General features: G+C 37.5%; 1 pseudogene; it reads right to left on the minus strand.

The window, feature by feature from the left end:
* Positions 1–7,007: 7,007 nt before the first annotated feature.
* LOC138809176 (DNA-directed RNA polymerase II subunit RPB9 pseudogene) lies at positions 7,008–7,374 on the minus strand (annotated as a pseudogene).
* Between the last annotated feature and the right edge of the window lie 806 nt (positions 7,375–8,180).

The following is an 8,180-nucleotide window of genomic DNA, read 5'->3' on the forward strand; positions in this document are numbered from 1 at the left end:
GTTTTCTGGTGGCAAATTGGAGATAAGACTCTCACAGACTTTTCTGCCCCAGCTGGCTTTGAGCTGCAATCCTCAGATTTAAGCCTCCTGAGTAGCTGGGATTACAAGCCTGAGACACTGGTGCCCAGGTGTTTCATTTTAAAGGGAAATGTTTGTAAATGATTTTTCCACTCATGTGTCTTGTGATTTAGTTAATCCAGACACGCATGTAAATCAACAATATTCAGATTATTTTTAAGCACAAATTTAATTGTCTGGAGCTCAGTTTTGAAGTTAGGCTCCTTCAACTGTTCTGCTTGTTTCTGCAATAGTAAGTCCTGATCTTGTACTGATTGTCAGCAGATCAATTCCACCCTTCTTCTTACATTTTTCCACAAAAATCACAAAACAACAACTCTTGTGTGGACTGTCTGTTCACATATTCAGCATCCATCCACCTTCCTAAAATCAGCAGGGTTGGACCCTTGTGGATCTGGGGAATGGATAACCTGTTGTGGAATGATGGTCAAGAGGATAGATCTGAGGACGAGAGCCACAGAGCCTATAAAATTTAAGCTATGAATTTTTAGTTTAAAACTTTTGTGGTCATGAGGGTAATATAAATTGAAAAAGATGATTCCATTTTAATTACATCTTTATTATATTTAACTAGTAAGATAAGAAATTACCATTCAACAAGTCAGTTTATGAGTAAAATAATATCATTCTCTCCTGTCCCTCCAAGGAAAGTTGATTTTTTAAAATTCAATTTTATTGTCAAGACGAAGTACAATGGTGATACAATTACATATGTAAGGTAGTGAGTACATTTCTTGTCGAACATTGTTACTCTCTCCCCCATTTTCCTCCCACTTTCCCTCCCTCATCACAACCCACCAAGTTGTAAGGTTCATTCCCCTGTTGTCACTATTTTATTTTGGTAACCTGTTTACTATATATACACTTACCTGAATTAGTGAATGGAAGGGGAACAACAAAATGATGAGACAAAGAACGAAAGTTGATTCTCGAAATGTCCTTTCTGTCAGAATGACTGAAGGAGAGGTATGCCAAGGATCTAATTTCTGGTGATCAAAGGAAGATATCAAAGTGGCAACATATACTTATTGAGTTATCAAAATGGGACTGTTTGGCATGAAACTCTGATTGTTGTTAGACTCTGAGGGCCTAATTGAAATAGAAGATGAGAACTTGAACCAAGACACTGCCCTTTGCATAGGGTCCTTTTTGATCCATCAGTTTTCTGTTGACTTTCTGGTGTTCTTAGATTCCTGGCAGCACTTTTCATCTCTGTGCTTACTCTCTTCCTCTCTGTGTCTCTGAACTCAGGGTAATAACCCAGGTGATGGGATGCTGATTTTTGTCCTACATAGGTGTCATTGTTCTGAAATAGATCTGGACTAGTCTGGGGCTTTAGGGTTAACCTAATCCTAGTTCCAATCACAGGGCCAGATTGCTTGGTTGGAGGAAGTAGAGTGCTCATCAGTAAAAGATAACCATAGAAATACAATAGACACAAGATAGTAAAGTTCATATTTAAGTATTAAGTTATATGTGTCTGTTCTTTGTCTACAAGTTGTATAATTAGAAGAATCACAGGAAGTAGGTGTAATCTAGGTACATGGTATAACTAACTACATGGAAGAATCCATCAGGGAAAGTCTCTCTCTGGATGTGTGTACCAAACATACATACTTTGTCTCATTCAATTTTATTTAAGTCTACACAGCAAGATTTGCTGTGCATCTCATCCTGACAGGAGTATGGGAAAGTGCTTCTGGGGTCACATTGAGCCCTGTCACATAACTGGTTTCTATCTAATTGTGACTACAAAAACACCCCTCTGTGCAGTATTTTCACAATAAAATAGCACAATGCCTCACTCTTTCCCGAATGTTGTGTTTCATTAGACACAGGTGCTCTTCATGGAGGGATCAATACTGTAAAAATATGAAGTTAAGAGATCACTTGAAATTGTAAAATATTTTCTTCACTTCTCATTAAGCTGATATTTTAATAGTATGTAATTGTGAATTGAAAAGCAATTTTCCTCAAAATATATTTTTTCTCCAATTTCCAGATTTCAAGTGGAAAAGTCATATTTGATTTGAATGTTTTCATCTCTGATTTTAAAACTTCTGCTATGTACACTGAATCATTGCTTAATGGAAAATTTGTCCTAAATTTTATAATGACATGCTAGTTCAGACAATTCTCTAACAATTTTGCTGTGTACGCAAAGGGATTTCTCAATCCACATGTTGAGTCTCTGAGTATATGACAAAGGAAAACCTTATACTATTACCCGTGCTACTTATTCCTTAATTCTGAATTGTTCTTATATGTAGGAATAGTGACATCATTTAATAGCTATGGAATCCCTAACAGAAACGAAGACACAACTTTCTATGATCATTTTTTATTACTCCTTTGCTAACATTTTTAATTTTATGATTATTTGGTTGTCTTGAGACACAAAAATTCCCCACCCCTGTTGCATTTCACAAATGAGTTGCAGATGAGTCTCCATGTGCTCACCATTCAAGAGATGGAACAAGGTTAGAGCCGACTTCCAGATGTTGAATGTCATTGCCATGTAGTGTCTATTATATAAGTATAGCACAATTAATCTGCTCTTGGTTATACTGTTATAGCTATGGATCTTACATAGAAAAAACAGTGATGGGAGCAATTATTTTAGTTGGCTTTTTGGAGCTCAGTTCAGGCACAGGATTCTATCCTATTTTTTAATCTATTTTTAAAATGTTTCTTTTGGTATTTTATTTACAATTCTAAAGAACATGATTTTAATGATATTTATTTAATAATTCATCAACATGTTTAGATATTAGATATCTAATATATAAATTTTCTAAACATGACAGAGATTTAGTGGTATAAAAACCTGCAAAAATCCTCAGACACACACATCCAGATGAAGACTTCCCCTGCTGGATTCTTCCATGTAGAGTTAGTTATACTATGGATCTAGACTATACCTACTTCCTGCCATACCTTTTACACAACGAGTAGACAAAGAACAGAAACATATAATTTAATATATAAATATAAGCTTTACTGTGTTGTGCCTACTGTAGTTCTATGGGTACAACTACAGAGTGTCAGATATCTCTTACTGATTGGCATTCAGCAGTCTACTTCTATGAAAGTATTCAGACATTTCTGTCAGTAGAGGGAAGGAGTTAGAAAGTTCCTTGTTCTTGTTTTCCCACTAAGAAATTACAAGTCATTTCTTCAGTGCTTTGCAACAAGGAAACTATTATATGTTTTTATTATTTATTTTCAAAAAATTATAAATGTCCATGAAGTTGTGAAGAAAATTACTAGGAGGTGTTTTGCATCCGTCCCCCAGCCTATCCCAGTACCAACATCTTGTATAACTGTGCTACATTATTTAAACCAGGAAATTGACCTTGGTTCAATCCATAGAGATTCTCCAGTAGTCACTTGTGCACTTTGGTGTTTGTTCATGTGCAGATGTGTGTGCATTGGGTGAGCTTATCACATGAGCAGCCCACATGTATGTGTGAATGTTGAGAATATATAGGTACCACATATTTGGGTTTCTCTGTTGTCAACATCATCGTGGAGAAACTGTTCCTTACCAATGCCACAGACTCCTGGGGCTGTCCATGAGCCACAGAATTGCCTCTTTCCAATCCCTCAGCCCTGGCCAACACTTCATAAAAAGAAAATGTAAAAAAGTCACATTTTAAGATTGGCTGTATTATTCACTATAGATTTTTATGGCTCATCCAGTCAATGTATATGATAGTTTAGCTCCTGTTTTTATTAAATAGAATGGCTTGGTTGAAAACCACATTTTTTAAATTTTTTTGTCAGTTAGGAATAGTTGGGTAGTTTTTTAGTTTTACTACTGATAAGGATTCTAAGATTATTTATTTACAAGTTTCTATGTGAAAATGAAATGTATTACTCTGGGATAAATGGCCCAACATTTATCTTTTGAAATGTATTTTAACAGAGCTTTCAAGTTTAGAAAGCACTGTCCAACCAATGGAATAGAATTGAAAACCCAGAAATGAACCTACAGACCTATAGCCATCTAATCTTCGATAAGGGAGCTAAAACAATAGAATGGAAGAAAGACAACCTCTTCAGTAAATGGTGCTGACAAAATTGGTTAACTACATGTAGAAAACTAAAGCTAGATCCTTATATATCACCCTGCACCAGAATTAACTCCAAATGGATCAAAGACCTTGAACTCAAAGCAGACACTCTGAAAACATTACAGGATGGAATAGGAGAAACCCTAGGTCTCCTTGGCTCAGGCCGAAATTTTCTGAATAGAGACCCGGAAACACAACAAATCAAAGAAAGGTTGGACAAATGGGATTGCATAAAGTTGCAGAGCTTCTGCAGGGCAAATGACATAGCTAGCAATATCAATAGAAAGCCCACCGATTGGGAGAAGATCTTTACTAGCCATACAACGGACAAGGGTCTCATATCTAAAATATACTTGGAACACAAAAAATTAAACCCCCCAACAACAAATCCTCAAAGAAACATCTGCCCAATAAATAAGTGGGCAAAAGACTTAAAGAGAAACTTCTCTGAAGAAGAAAGAAGGATGGCCAATAGACACATGAAGAAATGCTCAACCTCCCTAGCCATAAAAGAAATGCAAATCAAAACAACATTGTGATATCACCTCACTCCAATTAGAACGGCAAAAATCAAGAACTCTAACAACAACAGATGCTGGAGGGGATGTGGACAGAAAGGAACCTTACTTCATTGTTGGTGGGAATGTAAACTTGTTCAACCACTTTGGAAAGCAGTATGGAGGTTCCTCAAAAGACTTCACATAGAACTCCCCTATGACCCAGCAATCCCACTTTTGGGCATTTACCCAAATGTTTACAAACAAGACCACACTAAAGCTACTAGCACAACTATGTTTATTGCAGCATTATTTACCATAGCTAAGATATGGAACCAACCCAGATGCCCCTGAGTAGATGAATGGATCAAGAAAACGTGGTATATATACACAATGGAATTCTATGCCTCCATCAGAAAGAATGACATTGCCCCATTTGTGAGGAAATGGAAAAACTTGGAAAAAATTATAGTAAGTGAAGTAAGCCAGGCCCAAAGAAACATAGGTCCCATGGTTTCCCTTATTTGTAATATCTAGTATACGTATGAGTCAAGCGGAAAAGGTCAGATAATGTCATGTCAGGAAAATGAACCCTTAGATGTGTATTTTAAGGTTTTTTTCTTTCATGCATGTGTTTCTAACACATTTATAAGATTATCTCTTTGTTGCTTTGTATGTCCCTCCCCCACAGTATAATCCCCCGCTTTCACTATATTTGACGTCAGTATAACTTGTGGAGGAGATGGGGAAAAACCAGTTGTTTAAGGATACAGGTGGACCTGTTGCAACGATGAGAAGTACAAGTTGTCATGTCCAAAACGAGCTTTACAAAGTCGGTGCGGGGGGGGGGGGGGAAGGAGCGGAAGGGGGGGAAGGAGAAGGATTGGGATTGGGGGGGAGGGGAGAGGCTGGGAAGGGATGTGAAGGGTAAACACAGGAGGAGGCTGCAATGCTTGGTAAGAAATGTACGCATTATCCTGCCCATGTAATTGTAACTCCTCTGTACAGTATGTTCACAAATAAAATTAAATTAAAAAAAAGAGAAAGCACTGTCCAAGTTCATATTTTTGTATTTTCAAGGTGATGTACAGAAGGGTTTCAGTTACATAAACAAGGTAATAAGTGCATTTTTTTGGTCAAACTTGTTACCCAATTACAAGGTCATTTTCACATTGCTGTAACATTTTAAATTCCATTCAGCAATGGATTAATATTGAGCTCCCCACCATGTTTAGCATAGTTCCTGTTATCTTTATCCTTTTTCATTTTATTTCTTCTCGAAAGTTTATGTAGCTTTTCTTCTGATGATATAGAACCTTGTGCCAGAGCTCATTCAGGTTCATGGCCCAGACCATAAACACTTTCCTTCTGAACTGTACTTCCTTCTCCCAGGAAGATACACAGGAAAGTCTTCCAGTATCCTTCTTCCCATGAGTCCTCAGCCTCATCTGTCAGGCAGAAACTCACAACCCATGAAGTGTATGCCTGCCCACAGCTCTGGTTTGAGTTCATTATTCTAAATTCTTCCATGGATTCTGGTGCTTGAGTCTGTGTGGGCTGGAAATTCACAAGCCACATGGCCACATTTGCTGAAGCCAGCCCTGGAGCATACATCATGAAAATTTCAGGGGTTATCCTTAGAATCTGGCTTCTTTCAACCCTACTTGTGTCAATGCGTTTGCGGCCTCTCTTTGTCAATCTATTAATTTGTCCCCTAAGTTTACCAAGTGGCTTTCACACCTACACAACATCCAGCTTCTTCACCTTGTTTTATTTAGTACCAGCTTTGTCTGTCCTGCAGTTCACATGATAAAGGGAGAATGAATTAATGATTTTATAGTAACTTGAGGAAATACAAATTAGAAATAATATAAATTTGTACCTTATTTTAGAATGATTAGACATCATTTTTTAATAATACTTTTTGAGCATTTATTAAGTTCCAAAAACAGCTCTTTGAATTGATGGAAGGGCTGTGAGTAAAACCTATGGGTTTTTTTTTTTTATTATTTTATTTTATTTTATTTTCTGTTGCTTATTCAGAGTTTAGATGGTCAAAGCACCCTTGGCTTGTGGCCCAGTTAAATAAATATACACATAGAAAAAAGTATGAAAAATGTGAATATATAAAATATATTTAGGACACTTATGGGACTGTATAACAGGCATAGAGAGTGACATTATTCAAGATGCATTGTATTTATAAAGTGACATGTTTAATGGTAACACTCTTTTTGCACAACTACAGAGAGATAATAAAAGTACAACTAAAAACAAGAAATGTGTATGGAGTTCTAAATGTCTTCTTTTCATGGGCACAGAACCTGGCATTTATTACAGGGGGAGTTAGGGATGCTCATTCGGTCCAATGGTGGCCTCAGTGCACACGTGGTACAGGCGCATGGCATCCTCAGCCCGGGGACTGTGTGACTGGAAGAACACTGCCTCCTTGTGGCCACACTTCTGGCATGGGTGGTCTTCGGTCCATGGCAAAGTGGGGACCTGGGACACGTCAGCGATGATCTGGGTCAGTCCGTCCACTTCGTGCTTGATTTTGTTGACGTTAGATGTAGCTGCTGTCTGCTTCCTGCTGGTAGTCACAGTTCGGGCACGCACACAGCAGGATGCGGTTCTCCTTGTCTTCCTTGGGTTAGAGCATGTTGTTACATTCCTGGCAAAAGCGAATACCTAAAACCCTGGCTCATAGTACCATCAGGTTTCATAGTTACACACCGCCCAGCCTGCCCTGCTTGCTCAGACCTGAAGTTCTAAATTTCTTCACTCTCCTCTCTGCTCTCCTGTTTCTTTGAAGGTTATGTTTCAATAGGATTGAATCTTTTATGGCTTCTAATCTCAGATGAGATTAGAAGTGATCTCATCAGTGTTGGGAAATGTACTTCCAGAAGAGACTGTGATGAGAGGAGTTCGAAGCAGATGACCCAGTGCAGTCGTGTGGTCCAACTCACAGAATATATATAGGAAGGCATTGCCCACAACAAGAGATTCAGTCAAATTCAGTCAATGCAAAATGAAGTATTTGTAGTCATATATAAGGAACACTTCTCCAACAAAACTCCTTCTTGACAAGTAACACAACTAAACACAGATGCAATATTGTTTTCTTTTCTACTCAGAATTTGTCCAGAAATCAGAATAAGCAGCAGCATCCCCAAGAGTGTGCTACAAAATCAAAATTACAAAATCACCTCAGATCTAGTGAGTTAACAAGTGATCCCTGTTAGGTTTAGGAATTTGTGCTTAGGAGATGAGTGTAACAGATACTACATATATGATTTTACTCCACAACACATTTAAAAGCATTTTTATTTAAATCATATTTCTCAGAATTTATTTGTTTCTCTATCTCTTTCTCTGTCTCTGTCTCCCTGTATCTGTCTTACACATACAGATAAATGAACACACACACACACAAACACACACACACACACCCCTTTGCCAGTACTTTATTATAAAAGAGGAACTGACCTAAGCTCTGAATGAAGAAGAGTTTTTTTTAAAATTCACAATT

Source organism: Dipodomys merriami, unplaced genomic scaffold, assembly GCF_024711535.1.
Source record: "Dipodomys merriami isolate MVZ:Mamm:240054 unplaced genomic scaffold, mDipMer1.0.p SCAF_489, whole genome shotgun sequence".
NCBI lineage: Eukaryota > Metazoa > Chordata > Mammalia > Rodentia > Heteromyidae > Dipodomys > Dipodomys merriami.